Raw genomic sequence first — 17484 nt, 5'->3', positions numbered from 1 at the left:
AACTCTTGTGCACTGTTGGTGGGAGTGCAAACTGGTCCAACCACTATGGAGAGCTGTGTGGAGATTTCTGGACCTACTAAACATAGAGCTTCCATATGATCCAGCAATTCCACTCCTAGGTATTTACCCAAAGGACACAGAAACATCAATTCCAAAGAACACCTGCACCCCTATGTTTATAGCAGCACTGTTTACAATAGCTAAGCTTGGAAACAACCCAAATGCCCAAAAATAGATGACTGGATCAAGAAGATGTGGTACATATATACCATGGAATATTACTCAGCATTCAAAAAAGATAAACACATGCAATTTGCAGCAACATGGATGGCGCTGGAAGGGATCATGCTCAGCGAAATAAGCCAAAAAGAAAAAGAAAAATACCGGATGGTCTCACTCATAGCAGGAATCTAGAAAACTAAATAAGGGACCAGGAAAATGAATATAAGAAAGTGAAAATCAAAATCAACAACAAACTATGAACCAGAGACACTTTTTGGGGGGTGGGGGCAGGAGGGGAAGGATTGGGGTCAGAATGGGGCGTTTGCAATTGTATGGGGAATATAAAAATAAAATTTAATATTTAAAAAAAAAAAAAAATAGATGACTGGATCAAGACGATGTGGTACATAACACCATGGAATATTACTCAGCATTCAAAAAGATAAAACACATGCAATTTGCAGCAACATGGATGGAGCTGGAAGGGATCATGCTCAGCGAAATAAGCCAGAAAGAAAAAGAAAAATACCGGATGGTCTTACTCATAGCAGGAATATAGAAAACTTAAATAAGGGACCAGGAAAAAGAATAACTATAAGAAAGTGAAAATCAAAATCACCAAACAACTATGAACCAGAGACACTCTATGGGGGGTGAAGGGTGGGGAAGGAGGGCTTGGGGTCAAAATAAGGGGGTTGTAATTGTAAGGGGAATATAAAAATAAAATTTAAATTAAAAAAAAAGAAAAAAAAAAAAAAAAAAAAAAAAAAAAAAAAAAAAGGCCCTTATCAAAAAAAAAAAAAAAAAAAAAAAAAGATCAGAAACAGCAAGTGCTGGCAAGGATGTAGAAAAAATTGAAGGTTCTTACACTGTTGGTGGGAATGTACACTGATCCAGTCTTTATGGAAAGAAGTGTGGAGTTTCCTCAAAAGACTAAAAGTTGAAATACTGTATGACCCAGTAATTCCATTTCTAGGCATCTAACCAAATAACACAAAAACACTGATCTGAAAGGAAACCTGCACTCCTATGTTTATAGCAGCACTATTTACAATAGCCAAGATATGGCAGCAACCTAAATGCCCCAAAACATGTAAGTGGATTTTAAAAAAAGGTACACACATACACAATCATATACTTACTCAATGATCAAAAAAGATAAACTCATGCCATTTGTGGCAACATGGATGGAATTGGAAGGGATTATTCTAAGTGAAGTGAGTCAGAAGGAGAAAGATAAATATTGGATGGTTTCATGTATAGAGAAACCAAACAAAAATCAGAGAAAGACAATTTTTTTAAACCAACTCTTGAAAACTGACCATAGATCTAAGGTATCCAGGAGAGGAGAGAGAGGGAAAATGAGAGGAGGAGGGGAGAAAATGGGGGTGATGGTGGCAGGAGAGTACAATGGGCAATGGTGGAGAACTATGGATGCTTTGGTGGTGGGAAAACTATGATGACTATACCTGAGGGGAGAAATCCAACATTGTGAAAAAGCAAACAAGGATGTTAAATAATGATATGTCATTAATAATGATAAAAAAGACAGGCAATAACAAGGGTTAGTTAGAATGTGGAGAAAAAGGAACCCTTGTGCACTATCGTTAGGAATGTAAATTGGTGCAACCATTATGGAAAACAGTATGAAGTTTCCTCAAAAAATGAAAAATTACATTAACATATTATTTAAAAAAAAAGAAAAAATTGTATGGGTTGGGGGAGAAAATATTTGAAGAAATAATGAATATAAAAATGTTGTAATTTTAATGAAAACTTTAAGCTGACAGTTCAACAAATACCAACATTAAGAAAACCATATCATAATCAAATTATTGAAAATCAGTGATAAAGAAAATCTTAAAAACAGCCAGAGGAAATGGAGCATGTTACATAACTGGGAGCAAAAATGACAATAGCAGATTTCTTGTCAGAAACTATGTAATCCAGAAGACAGCAGAGTTGTATCTTTAAAGTGATGAAAGATAAACTGTCAATCTTAAATTTAATATCCAGTGAACATGCTCCAAAAATAAAAGACATTTCAAACAAAGGTGAGATTTTATCACTAGAAATATTTTACTATAAGAAATCTCTATGAAAATTATTTAGATAGGCTACCACACAAGAAAAGACTCGACATAAATGATTGAAGAGTGCCAAAATGGCAAATATGTGCATAGTTTCTTTAAAAGATGGTTGACTGTTTAAAGCAAAATAATCACAGTGTACTGTGGTTTTGGATGTCAGAACAAAATGCATGAAATTAGCACAAAGACAAGAAGGAAGAAATAGAAGTATACTGTTGATTGATTCTTAGATTCTATACTTTTTTCTTCACTATACATAAAGTAGAATAATGTTATTTAGACTGTTTTAAGTTAAAATGTATAATTTGTACCTTCCAGGGGTCCAAAATATATACTGATCAAGTTCTGTTAAAACAAACTCTATAGTGCTAGTTCAATGATTTTGTCATTCTCAAATTTGTGTCTTTCATTCTGGCTTTAATTAGTTATAAAGACATTTGTAATCTCAAAATTTAACCTGTCTCTGGAGTTCAACATCTGCTCCTCTTTTATTAAACATTGCCAAGTAACAGCACAGGAAGTATTTTCAGCATCATGCTGGTCTCACCAAGCTAAATTTGGTACTGTGGAATTTGTTGGTGAGGATAAACTATGTGAGAATTCCTATGTTTGAAGTAATGCTGGCTTTGGGCCATTTCTATTTAAATGATGGGTTTGGGGAAAATCGTGTTTACAAACTGATTCTGCCACTTATAAACTGTACTACCTTCTGTTGGAGAAAATATGTAAGGTTTTTGTGGCAGAGATCCCAAGTACATAGCAAAGAAAAGAGCATACATGTTTCTGGTGCCCTTCCTTATTCATTGTGGAATGAAAAAGACTTTTGGAAACCACAATGGAAAACTTATTTAATAACTAACCATTCTTGTCAGATGAGTAGAAAATAATACTGACCTCATTGATTTTTCCACCAATGTATCTCCCTATTCAGGACTACAAGTGGCTCTTATTTGGAACTATGACTTTAGCAAGTTCTGTTACTTATGGGCTGGATAATTGATAGTGGTATAACATGTTAAGTGGGAGTGGATAACATAGAGAAGTAAGATACACAGTTAATGAGAGCATCTAGATAGAGGCCCAGCTAGGTTGGTTTAGTGGTAAAGAACAAGGAGGGGATCAGAATATCCAAAGAATGTCCTAGTTTTGCCATTTGCTAGACCTCAATCAAAGCCATGTACCCTCCCCCAAACCTCTGCACTTTAGACCAGTGTTTTCCTAAGTAGAGTGCATACCACTGCTGATATTCCAGATTTTTTCCTACTTAATGTATATGAATGTGTTCTAGAAAATAAAACTATTTTAGAAAATATAACCATAATTTCATGAATATTATTGATTAGGATGAGTTAAAATATAAAAATTAAGTCAGCATAAATAAAAATATTATCTAAACGATAGTTCAAACAATTATTAAGATAGGGCAAAAGCCAAAAGTATTTTCGATTTAGAAGGATTTGCTTTAAAGTATACACAATAGCACATAATTTGCACATAATAGTACAAATAAAGTGAGAGAAATAACATAGCAACAAAATTTTAGGACCTAGAAATAAAGGATTCTGGGATAACTGAGCAGCAGACTCAAAAAAACAGAATCTTTCCCCAGTGGGTGAAGCAACTTTATTTGCACTTTAAAACCTCTGAGTGGTCTAGGAATTTGTAGCATCAGTTATCTCTGGAAGTAGAGGTGGGGAGGTAAAGTTAAAAACAGAATAAATGTGTTTAAAAGTCTGTTTCGGAACCAGTGGGATACCCTCCACTACACCTCACAGCTAGAAATCTGCCTTTCCATGTTGGGATACCAAGAGTATGAATGCTGGCAGAAGATTTAAGCAATGAAGGGAAAGTTTGGAAATACATTAGTGAAAACTATTTTAAAAATCTTGTCAAACCATAGTATTATTATTATTAACTCGCAACGTGTTTTCCAAGGAATACAAATAGCTGTGTAGAAAAGGAAAAGTCATTATAGGTCACTACATGGCTCAAATGTCAACGATAGTTTATTTTTTTAAAAAAAGATTTATTTATACAAGAACTGGGGTACAGGCCAGAGGCACGGAAGAGGATTCACCAGAGACAGAGTGGGGAACAGAACAGGCAGACTGACTGAAATACACTGTTGAGGGCGCAGTGGGCGTGACAGGAGAGGTCTGCTAGCCTTGTGGGTTGCTCTGAGGCCGGCAGGGATCGAAACGGCACTGCAATCGCATGTGCCATCAGGGAGGCCCCTCAACGATATTTTAATCATTAAAGTCAACTGAGTATCAATTTTACCCAACTGTCTATGTTGGAAGAATAGGGAGCGATGAGAATGGGGATAGGAATTGTGTAGGGAATTTTGAACTCAAGCTTAATTTGAATCATCACAGTAGGAAGTCAATAGTTAATGAAAAAAGAAAAATATCAAGTAGAACTATCAGAACATTGTTTAAATAAAGATTTGAAGGTAAATATGACTATAATATTTGCCAGGTACTGAAAGGAGTAACTTCAAGGGATAGAACAGCTTCATTTTTTGGTAGCAAATATCCTAGAACTAGTTGGCCCTTAACTATATACAACATGATTTGGATCAAATTTTTAAATTCCATGGAAAAGGTATAAAGGTGTTATGCAAACAATGGAACTTTGGAAAAGACCAGTCTGGAAAACTTTTAGGCTCCCACGGGCTATGAATTGATAGAAAGAAATGATACCATTTTTCTTTCTTTCTTTTTTTTTTTTTTAAAGATTTATTTATTTATTTATTTATACAAGCACTGGGTACAGTCAGAAGTGCGGGAGGGTGAGAGAATTCACCAAGGCCAGAGCGGGGAGCAGAGCAGGCAGAAGGACCGAAGTACACTGCTGAGGGGAGCAGCGGGCGTCAGGAGAGGTCTGCGCGCCATGTGGGACCCTCCTCTGGTGGCAGGGGAGCAGCCGGGGATCGAACTGGCGCTGCAGAGGCTGCGGCAGCTTTGCAACCCAGTGCTGAACCGCTGTGCCACTGGGGAGGCCATGATACCATTTTTCATTGCCATTTGTTTGTTGTCATAATACACAGACAGCTTAAACCACATGTATTTATTATTCAAAGTAAAGTGAATTACTGTGGGGATGGTAGTTTGAATGACTATAGCATGGAAACATTACAGGGTTTTATTAAAGGCTGGAAGCTCCCTGTGACACTTGAACAACTCTACTCATTTATAAAGGTATATTTGTACATTTTTGACTAGTAAATCCTCCTCCTCCACCCCTTTAAAAAGTTAAAGATGGTTTCTGGAATGGTTGAGACCAGGATGCATATGAAACAGTCATAAGATGTTAGCTCCATGATATGATATTTGTTAAATTTAAAATCTAAGAGGGGTGGGTAAGCATCAACTGTTGAGTGAGAGAAAGCGTATAAAATATGCTAAGGCAGCAAATACTGCCTTAGTTCTTGCCTACCTCTCTGGGAAAGGAGATAAGCTGACAGTCACTCAAATTATGACTGATCATTTCTTGGGTTCCTTTTGGAAACTGGGACCAGAGTTATGACAGGGATGGAAGAGCTTCTTCCATAAAGCCAAGAGTCAGATGGCTGGAAGAATCTAAAATGTTATCAGAAGAAAGGAAAGATTCATGGGACATGACTAGGTTTTACACCAAATGGTTTGGAACACCCCAGTGCCAAGAAAAGTGTGATTTCATAATAATTAGGGCCAGCTGTGCCTGGGCAATTAAGGTCAAGCCAGATGCCAAACCCCAACTCAGACACTTACAGGAAGATTCTCAAAGTCTAGAGCCTCCAAACATCCTCTAAAAAGTCGAAAGAAGGTAAGATGTGTAATTGCGTCCCATTCTGCCCAAATGTTTTTCTCCTGAGTACTGATAACATCTGTGGTTTTTCCTTGAGCTTCATATCGAAGATAAGCTATTGGTGATGTTATATTATGACTACATGGAAGAATTCTCTTTTACAAAAAAGCTTCTTTAACAACTTTTCCATTTTACTGGAACTTGTTCTTGGATTACTGCCCTTACCCGTAAGACAGACCAACTCACCCTTAAGTCACATATTTGTTGGCCAATAAAGATGATTTGTCCCAGCATCCTCTGCATTGGAGAGGAATTGAATGGCTGGAGGGGTGGGTTGGAAGAAGGGAGATTTTTATTATGTTCTGTTAATTTTTTAATGAAAAGATGCGCAAGAATTTCCTATCCCCTAAAGCAAGTACTATATAATTTTTGCCCCCCAGTGGAAGGAATATGATTATTGACTGGCTCATCTTAGCTGTAGAAGTCTAGTAGACTAGAACTATATGTTAGAGACTGGAAACTTCTTTTCTTCCCGTTCATTTACATTTTAATACTCTTTCTGTTAACTCCAAGATTTCTTGAAGTATTTTAAATTTCAGTTCCTTTCATCTCAGTTCATTCTCATCTTTTACTTCTAATTTGGGACAATTTTTTTTTTCCAGCTACAACTGAGAGAACCTCCCAATAAAACCAGGCAGCATTTTTCTTCGGTAGCACTAAAGTAGGTCAGGTCTTGAAGCGGTGTTTGGGACTTGCCTGCTTCAAGGGCTCCTTATTTAACTTAGGCTGGCCTGGTCCTTCCCCTTGTCACGTTGCAGCTCAGAGGCGATGGAATAAGCTTCATGGTTCTACTGCTGTTTGCTGTGGTGACTAACTTGGGACTAAATGTAAAATTAACTGCATTCCTGAAGTTGACTCATTTCCATCCAAAACTCTTGGGTTGGGGGTTGGAACTCAGGCTTGCCAAAGGACTGCTCCTGGGAGCAGGCCTTGGCTGGTCTTATCCGGGCCAGTCTAGGATTGCTCTCCATCTGGGAGATCTGAGTCCAGCTTGTTCTAGAGCAAGTTGATTTTTAAAAATGACTCAGATATCCTGGGATAGGAAAAAGAATTCAAAGAATACTTAGAATAGCTCTTAGACTCATCGAAGTTCCTTGACCAGTAGTCGCGCCATCAAAATAGCCTCCTTTATCTGTCCTAGGACTGACCACAATGTTAAAGGTACATCAGGAAGCAGGTTGACTTCAGAAATGCCACATAATTAGATTCTATGCTTTGGTTACTATCAGACACACTGCTAGGTTCTTTCAATTCCTGCAGCAAGATTAGTTCAGAGATGCAATAATTTTCTTAAAGACATTTTAACCTTTTTACTCAATAATTCAACAAAATGTAATGGAATTTATACCTAGATTTTCCTGATTTGGGGAAAACATATACTCATTTTTTAGATCAGTGGTCTCTAAAATGAAGTATTTGTATCTAGTAGACACGAAAGACAATCTTTTGGATCGCAATAAGAAAATATTTCAGCATAGAGTTTTTAAAAATTTAAAATAAAACCAAAATTAAGCTTTAATACTATTTAATAAATGGGTTAGCACTGGTCTCCTCTCTCAGCTCACATGTCAGAACATCAGGTGCTCTGAAAGACAGAGAAGAAAACCTGAAGCAATCCTGTAGTTTGGGAGGTTAATAGCATCATCATAACTTACTTATTTTTAGAGTTTTTGAACACATTGCAATTTATGTATGGCAGATTGCTTTTATAAGTTTTATAATCTAAACTTGATAAAATATCATGAAGATATTTCTCTAATGGAATCAGAGAGTAAAGCTAAGGACAACATACAGGCATAAATAAATAAGAATGTGATAGAGCAGATACCTCTTTTAGTCATCTGTCACATGAGGTAAAAAATAAGGACAATCTAATTCATTACACGGCCCCAACTAAAAATATGAGTGAGAGCAGAGTTACGGTTATTTTATATTTGTCTCATCCTTTTGGAATTTCTATTTTTGTAATTTTTAAAATATACTTAATATGTTAATGAGTTTTATGTGTCTGTAGTTTCATAGAGAAACATTTTATGCATGAGCAGGCTCAAACAATTTTTTACTGATGGGATGTGCAATCAAAACTGTTCAATAAAGGAAAACTAAAGCAAAAACATATTCAGTTATTTTTCCAAATATACAAAGCATATCAGTGGGAACCAGAAATAAGTCCTGTCTTTCCTGAGCCCATCATAGCAGACTCCCACCTCTCAGAGTCTCTGTGAGTCTCTAAACTACCACCTTCTTAAAATAGTACTTCCAATATTATGTGTAAATCAAATCCTGAGACACTAAAATAGTACTGTGGAAAGAACGAAAGTTGTGGAATCAGATAGCCCTGGGATGTAGCCCAGGCCCTGTAGTTTACTAGCTCTGTAATTCTCATAGTTGCAGTTTTCTCATCTGTCAAATGACTTTGTTGATTGGTGAGGATTAATGAATTAATAAATACAAAGTCTCTGGCACATGGTAGCTTTCTCCCACCCCCTCCCTTCAGTTATATTTTAATTATAATTCATGAAATTTATATCTAGAGTGTGAGGTTGGTCAATACTTCCGTAAGTCAGGAATCCTGTGGAAATATGTCATTCCATCCTTCCCCAACATACTTACACAGATACCACCCAACTGTATCTCAGACACCTGCACTGAAATTTCAGCACTTAACACTGAACCCCTGTAGGATGCTACATCCTGTCTGTTCAGTTTTCACGACTTCTTGGTAATAATAATGGATCACGTCACTAGGAGACTGAGTACTGAAACCATATTCCCTAGGGAGTCTTATAAACTAGATCTAGATCAACATGAAAGTATAATTAAGATCTGTATATAAAAAAAAGTAAAATAGAAGAAGCCATTTTTGCTCGGGGCAGGGGAATACCAGAAGAATCTGTGATTATAATGGGGGAAGAGTAGACGGAGGGAAGTCCTCATAAGAGGGCATTTCAGAAACAGGAGTGGGGAGTGAGAGTTTTATGTCCATAAAAATGGGACAAGTTTCTTAAAATGAGAAGAGAAGGGACAGGCAAAATGCTGGAATAGACACTTCACCAAAGAAGACATTCAGGTGGCAAATTAGCATGTGGAAAGATGGTCAACAATGAACATTTGAGACACACACAATGAAATCACAGCATTTAGTACTATATACTTTTAGAATGGTTAAAGAGAAGAAGAAAAGAGAATGAAGACACCAACTGCTGATAAGGGTGAATTCTCATACTTTATTGGTGGGAATTCACAACATACAGCCACTTGGGAAATAGTTTGCTAGTTTCTTACAAAGTGAAATATGTACTTACTATGCAATTCAGTAAAGCCACTCCTAAATATTTACCCTAGTGAACTGAAAACTTAAGCCTCCACAAATCTATACATGGCTGTTTTTTAGCAGTTTTATTCAAACTGCAGACAGTTCAGATATCCTTCAGCTGATAAATATATAAACTGTGACATGTCTATACTACAGGATACCACTTGGTAATAAAAAGGACCAAATTATTGATGCATACATGGATAAATCTTAAATAACTTTTGCTTAGTGAAAGAAGCTAGCTATGACATTTCCAAGAAGGAAAAACTATAACAGTGAATGGGAGAGGGAGTAACTACAACAGGGCAGCACAAAGGGAATTTAGGGGTGCTGTAACTGTCCTGTAACTTACTGTAATGGTGGATACATGCCTCAGCATTTCTGAAAATCCATGGAACTATATGAATTTTATCTTAATTCAAAGAATGAGTTTTACTCTGTTCAGGTTGAAAAAAAATCAGCCAGATGTTTAGAGGTCCAAGATTTAATGCAGACTGGCAAATGAATCTAATAGCAAATGAATGCTATGATCTCACTTACAGTGATAAGAAAGAAAGGAGATAACTTAGGTACTTTGGAAAATAGTGTTTTGAATGGATCTTGTAAAGCTAAAGACAAAAAGAATCATACACAAAAACTATACATTATTTTAGTGAGTACATTTATCTCTCATGGGGTTTGGGTTAGCAAATTTGAAACTACTACTTTATCGGTACACCAGTATTGAATAAATATCAGTAAATATATTGTAGATGACAGTCAGGTTTTCTGCTTTTGGGAAAGAACTTACAAAACAGCAAAGGAGAAATTCTAGAATGAAAACTGTGGAGCTGGATTGTTTCAGAGGTATATATATGAAGTCATGTGTTTGCAATACATATTAAAACAGATCAGGGCTTCTCAAATCAGCACTTTTGACATTTTTTTTTTTTTAAGATTTACTTATTCATGTATACAAGAACTGGGGTACAGCCCATATGTGTGGGAGGGTGCAAGGATTCACCAGAGACAGAGCGGGGAACAGAACAGAACAGGCAGATTGAATGAAATACACTGCTGAAGGGAGCAGTGGGCGAGACAGGAGAGTTCTGCTGCACCATGTGGGTATCTCGCTGGCCGGGATTGAACCCGCGCTCCAGAGGCTGCAGGCAGTTTCACAGCACTGTGCTCAACCCCCGTGCCACCAGGGAGGCCCACATTTGACATTTGAAGTAGGACAATTCTTTGTTGTTTGGCCTGTCCTGTGCACTATAGGATGTTTTAACAGCATCTCTGGCTTTTACCCACTAGATTCTATCTCCTCTGATGTATCTGCAGACAATGCTGAATATATGTGGAGAGAGGGTAGAATAGCTCCAGGTTGAGAACCACTGAGTTAGCTAAATACAGAGGTAAAAATATCCTTGTCTCTACCCATAGGTTGATACATATATATATATATCATATATATTATAGATAGATGGATAGATAGATAGATAGATATACCTTGTTTTCCTATCTGTTCAGTCACCTAAAAACAGTCATCCCTGTAGATAAGCTCACATACCACCCAGAACTTGGTTAGTAAATACCATTTTCCAGTAAAATGATTGAGAGTTCCTAAGAGAAGTGGTTGATTCCAGGACTGGGACAAAGAAAATATGAAATGTGTCTCAAGCATGTTGTGGTACTACAAAATAAGAAACTGCTAAAAAATCAGGAGGGGAGAGTGTTGAAACTAGAAATGGCCAAAGAAGGAACAATTTGAGCCATATATAAACAACAATAATATTGGATTATAATGCAAAGAATAAAATAAATATCCATGAGTCAATAGTGTTATAAATTAATGAATGGAAGAGGATGGACAATTCTTTCTTCCAGAAGAATTCAAATTAATGAATGTAGAGGGAAGGAAGAAAATCATAGACTCATTTGAACACTATAATAATTGCAACAGGCAATAACCACTTATGAAAGCTAAAATCAATGTGTACAAATTTAAGGAGAAAAGGGATTTCAGAGAAATCTGGCAGATATCACCCTAACATGATCAATATTAACATCACCCGTACTTAAGACACAAATATTATTTATTCCCTGATATGACACATTGTGAAGGGCATTTCAGCTCTATATTGTTCTTAGGAGACATGACAACTAAATGCAATGGGGCATCCTGTAGAAAAAGGACATTAATGGAAAAACTGGGAAAATCCAATTAAAAGTCTATAGTTTAGTTAATAGTATTGTTATCAACACTATTTCTTAATTTTTTTAAAGATTTGTTTTTATTTATAGCAGCATACCAGAGCTGGGGTATAGGCCAAAGGTGCAGGGGGTGAGAGGATTCACCAGAGACAGAGTGGAGAGCAGAACAGGTAGATCCATTGAAATACACTGCTGAGGGAAGCAGTGGGTGAGACAGGCGATGTCTCCTGTGCTTTGTGGGTCACCTCCCTGGCCCTGGATGAAATCAGGCCAGAGGGGCTGGCAATAGCTTGATAGCACTGAGATTTTAACCCCTGCACCACCAAGGTGGCCCCTATTTCTTTTTTGTTAAGTCTAAAATTTCACAAAAATAAAAGTTTTTTTTCTCTACAGATGAGAATCATGGAAGTATTCCTTTGAATGATACCTTCATTCCAAGCACAACATCACGTAAGTTAGGTTCCAAGTGCTATTCACTGATGCTAACAATGAGGAAATCATCTAGAAACTGCTACCAAAAGTGCATGGAGTTCCTTCTGAAATGTTGAGTTTCTCCTCTGAATGTGTATACTCTCAGCAAATTAACACATGCAAAGGAAGAATCCAAATGTGGTTTGGTATCTTTTCAATGCTCTTCCCCACCTCACCCCCCAAAGTAGTAGGGGACTGGCCATCCTGAGTCATGGTCAAAGAGCAGATAACACTTTTGGGACTGTGGATGGAAAACGCATGACTGATGGTCAGTAGACCAGGTCTGTGATTTAGGGAACATTAGTTTACCTTTTTGGACCTCAGTTTCCCCTTGGTAAAAAGAGGCTATTGAAGCTGACTTGCATCTGTGTTTCCAGTTCTGACTTCCCACTGTGAGAGGCAGCATTTGGAGTGGCTGGTATATAAGCCACTTTAGGTCAACCAGAAAAGGATCATATAAGTCTTAAGAACTGTGATCACCAGGGTATCCCTGAGACCCATATAATCACCTCTCTTCTCTGAGAGATTAGGAAATTGTGGTTTAAAAACAAAAAGCCCTAAGATGTAGTTCTGCACTCACTGAGTTAGGGGAAAAAAGCTAAGTCAGTGTTTTCTTAAAAAAAAGGGGGGGGGAGGAATTATAAACAGCATGTTTTGAGGTAAAAGAAAAGTAAGCAGAATGAAAAAAATGTTAAAATTAAAAAATTTTCAGTCACATGATTTTTCCAGAAAACAAAAGCCTCCCCTGTTTTTGTTACTAAGCGGCCTGTGATTTAAAGCTGCTGACAGCACCAGCAGCTCACAATGACACTGTCCCCTTTTCTTCCCCACGCAGCCCTTGCAGACCTACTCATTTGTATGTATGGTTTCAGCCTGTCTGCAGTGTCTGGCCAAAGGGACAGATACTAATGGCATATGTTAATTACTATCCAACAACTTCCTTTCATTAGCGTGTTTATTAACATTCTCACTTCTGCCCATTGAACCAGCTGGCACGAGAGTACACTGGCAATCCAGTTCGTGTGCTGGTCTCTGTGGGCTCACAAGATATAATAGATTTTTCCTTTTGGATAATGAAACTCTTTCTGTTTCTATCTCAGCCGAGAGCTTTCTGAGGTGCTGGAAGATGGCACCAAAACAGTAACTTGGAAATAAATGTCTTGCCGGTGTATCCCATCTTCAGAGTCGCTCTAAATAGATCTTTGCACTGTAACATGATTGGTGTCCTCCATCTGTGTAGCCATCTCCAGCATTAGCAATCACTACCCAGGAATAGTGAAAGTATCTCTGTATTAGTGGAAGTATGAACTATTTTAGAAGGAACAGCAACCTTTTCTAAATACATGTCTAGACTAGATTTCTCAATAACATATGGGACAGTTCTCCAAAATTTAGGAAGGCTGGGACTGGGGAGTGATGGGGTGGGAACAAGAAGGGAGCTGGGGAAAAGGTCTGAAAAGCCAAAGCTTTGGACAGAACAATGAACTTCGAAGGGACATATTTTCATACTAAACTGTAACAACACAACCACAAAGAACTCTTTAGATCTCTCTATTTCATTGGTTGCACATGTCCCTTTAAAGTGCCCTAAAGAAGGAAATGGACAAGTCATCACCAGAATGACAAAGCAGGAATGACATGGTAAACAAGTGTTTTTTTCAGTGTTCTCATCCAGTGACATCCCCCAGCAATCACTTGTTGCAGAATATCAAATGTAGGAGAGGGTTCGAACAGAATGCTAAAGAGGCAGTTCTTAGACAGTTGCTTTGTCAGGAAATCACAGTAGATTCCACTTACAAGGGGATCAGAAGCTTTATTCTCCTCTGATCAGGAGATTTGTGGCGGCCTTGCCACAAATATTAAACTCATGGATTTTTTTGCTTTCGTATGAGAACACAGCTTTTGAATACTATGCAAAGAACAGTGTTTTTGCCCAGGGAATTTCACAGTTGCAAAAGATATGAGGCTTTTGTAACCTCTTTTTAAAATAAAGCTCAAGTAGGCCTATGCTTTGTATTCTTAATCCTCTGAGGAGACCATTTTCCTTTCCCTTCTTGCCCCTCCAGTCTCAGCCACCAGACTGAGCGAGCTCCCAAGGATATGTGATCTAATGCTAAGACCACATTAGTCACTCTCTGTATGCTCTGAGGTCAAGATGCTCTGGGAAAGGAAGTCTTTGGCATCTGCTGTGGGTGGGCAGAAAATGGAGTGTCATCAGCCCTGGGCAAGATGCTTTAGAGAGGGGTAGTAACTTAATCTACAAATACTTACTACCTACAAATGAAGCTTATGTTCATGTACACTCAACTGTTCCATACCAGTATAGATAGCTGTGTCTACTAGTTTTTAAAATAATAAAATATTTCTGTATTCACTGGTAAAAGGACATTCTCCTGAGCTTTCCCAGTGACCCCCTCTGCCCCAGATATATGAATCCCTTCCCCAGCACCCCTAAATTCCCTAAGACCAAGTACTCACAAGATTTGCATCTGACACTACAGGAGCCCCTAGGGCTTTGCTCCAGGATGAGGACTAGCATTTTACAGAAAGGGCAGTGCTGCTGACATGGGTGTAAATATTTAGATGATCACCCTTGCCTATAATGTCCCAGCACTAAGCTGAGGGTTGGTGATACACAGACGAATAAAACAGTGATCCTGGGTTCCAAAAGCTCCCAATCTGGTGGAAAACTACCATGAAAAAGGCTCTATGCTAAGCTTCAGGAATTTTGAGATGGTGCCACTTTCATGAAATTGATTGGCAGGCTTGGAAACTGGATTTTATCAACATGCTTGAGTGGATCATGTTCTCAGGGACCGATTCACATCAGTCAGACTCTCAAAAGACTGCTCTCTGAATCAAAACCATACTATATTAATTTGCCATGAGAAATAAGAACTTCTAAGCAGATTGGACATTTGTGTCACCTTGACTAATGTGTTCTCTCCCAGTAGGAAACTAAAAAGGAAGACAATTCTTAATGATAATGCAGCTTGGGTATATAGCCTGAGCAGGGGATGTTAGAGTTTTAATGTCAACGGGTGTCAAACTTTCTTAAGCTCATGCCTTTAGCTATTCTTTGGGGATGGACCTGCCAAAGAGATAGGACTGGATGTTCCTGTAAGCTCACCCATGCACCCCCCCCACCCCTTGGCTAGTCCTTCCTCTCCAACCCACTTTCTCTTTCCATGTAGACATCCCCTTTGGGTGACACATTCTATCTTTAGATTTGTTAATACCTCCAACGAGACTCCAGCCAAACTCTGCTGGTTTCTTGCCCCTGACTTGGAAGATGGTCCATCTTTCAGTGCCCCACACAGATCCTGCTGTTTCAGTTGCGCTGTGATCATTTAACACATTGATTCTCAGATTTGGCTAAACTTTGGAAGCATCTGAAAAAATTCTTAAAAAATTCTGATGCCTGGTTTCTATCTCCAGAAATTCTGATTGATAACAGGGAGAGATTCGAGCTTTGGGCTTTAAAAAAAAGCTCCTTAAAAATGCTAAACCAGGGCCTCCCCGGTGGCGCAGCGGTTGAGCGCTGGCTTGCGAAGCTGCCCGCGGCCTCTGCGGCACCGGTTCGATCCCCGGCTGCTCCCCGGCCACCGGAGGAGGGTCCCACATGGCGCGCAGACCTCTCCTGCCGCCCGCTGCTCCCCTCAGCAGTGTACTTCGGTCCTTCTGCCTGTTCTGCTCCCCGCTCTGGCTCTGGTGAATTCTCTCACCCTCCCGCGCTTCTGACTGTACCCAGTGCATGTATAAACAAAACAAACAAACAAATAAATAAATAAATAAATAAATAAATAAATAAAACATGCCTCTAAAAAAAAAAAAAAAAAAAAATGCTAAACCAGGGCCTCCCCGGTGGCGCAGCGGGTTAAGGGCAGTGCTATGAAGCTATCCACAGCCTCTACAGCACTGGTTCGATTCCCAGCCGGCCAGGGAAAATCCCACATGGCGAGGCAGACCTCTCCTGTCTCGCTCGCAGCTCCCCTCAGCAGTGCTTTCGGTCCTTTCGGTTCTGCTCCCCATTCTGTCGCTGGTGAAGCCTCTCACCCTCCTGTGACTCTGGACTGTACCCCAGCTCTTGTATAAATAAAAATAAATCTTTTTTAAAAAATGCTCAACCAGGATCGAGGGCGCCTGAAGAGTCGAAATACAAAGGAAATAGTTTTGAATTTGAGCAAAATTTGAGAATCACTGATTTAACCCTCAAAGCTGGAGGATGCCTTGACCTGTACCAGTTTTTGATATGCTCTGGTACGAGTCTGGGATGCTGACTTATTTGGTCTGGAATGGGAATCAGGCATGGGCATGTTTACAGAGTTCCCAGATGATCCCAATGTGCAGCCAAGTTTGAGATTCACTGGTTTAAACCTCAGTTTTTCTGAATCTTCTGCATCAGTTCCTTAGAGATGGCATTGCACCAAAGGAACATAGGAGGTAAACTGAGGGCAAGGTCTTTGGATGTGAGGTTTTCAAGATGAAATTAGGGGCCTGTGCATGTGTGTAAGACCTGTGGCATCAGGAGGAAGAACATGCTCAGGTGTCTTAGAGCAGCTCAGAGCAGTTTTCTTTATATCTTTATCAAATACATGATATTTCTCTGCCACAGACATGGATTGGGATATATAATCTTTGCCATATCTTAGAGTAACTTCAAGAAAAGTCAGTGCTCCTTAAAACAAGTGTGGGTGAGGATGTGGAGGTTGAAAAACCCATACCTTGTTGGTGGAAATATAAATTAGTGCAGCCATTTTGGAAAGTGGGCTGGACCTGTCTTTAAAACTGAAAATAGAAAACGATATATCCAGCAACCCCATTTCTGGGTATTTATCCAAAAATGTGAAAACATCAACCCAAAAAATTATGTTTCACAATGTTTGTGACAGCATTATTTACAATAATTAGGCTGTGTGAGCAATCTAAGTGTTCACAGAGGATTGGATAAAGAAGGTGTGGTATATATACAATGGAATACTAGTCAGCTATAAGGAAAGATAAAAGTTTTGTTACTTGCAGCAAAATGGAAGAAATTTAAAGGTATTATGCAAAGTGAAGTTAGAAAGACAAATACAAATATTAGATGATTTCATATGTATGCTTAATATAAGTAAACAAAACAAATGAACTGACAAAGAAAAATTATAATTGAGCTAGTGCACATTGGTATTCCTAACGAGGATACCAAAAGTTAAAAGGGTAGAGGGGGGCCTCCCTGGTGGTGCAGTGATTGAGCGCTGGGTTGCGAAGCTGCCTGCAGCCTCTGCAGTGCCAGTTCAATCCCCAGCTGCTCCCCGGCCACTGGAGGAGGGTCCCACATGGCGCGCAGACCTCTCCTGCCGC

At 38.7% G+C, this 17484-nt stretch overlaps 1 long non-coding RNA gene across 1 annotated transcript in view; it reads left to right on the top strand.

The window, feature by feature from the left end:
- Positions 1-17484, top strand: part of LOC129146898 (uncharacterized) — a 184196-nt gene that overhangs the window by 124247 nt on the left and 42465 nt on the right. Inside the window, exon 3 of the long non-coding RNA XR_008554258.1 lies at positions 12061-12117. This is a non-coding gene — a long non-coding RNA (uncharacterized LOC129146898). The remainder of the gene's footprint in view (positions 1-12060; positions 12118-17484) is intronic.

The sequence above is a fragment of the Talpa occidentalis genome, unplaced genomic scaffold (assembly GCF_014898055.3).
Source record: "Talpa occidentalis isolate TD23 unplaced genomic scaffold, MPIMG_talOcc4v2.1 talOcc4.5, whole genome shotgun sequence".
In the NCBI taxonomy this organism is placed as follows: Eukaryota; Metazoa; Chordata; class Mammalia; order Eulipotyphla; family Talpidae; genus Talpa; species Talpa occidentalis.
The sequence above is the reverse complement of the archived record's forward strand: the minus strand, read 5'-3'. Positions and strand labels throughout refer to the sequence as shown.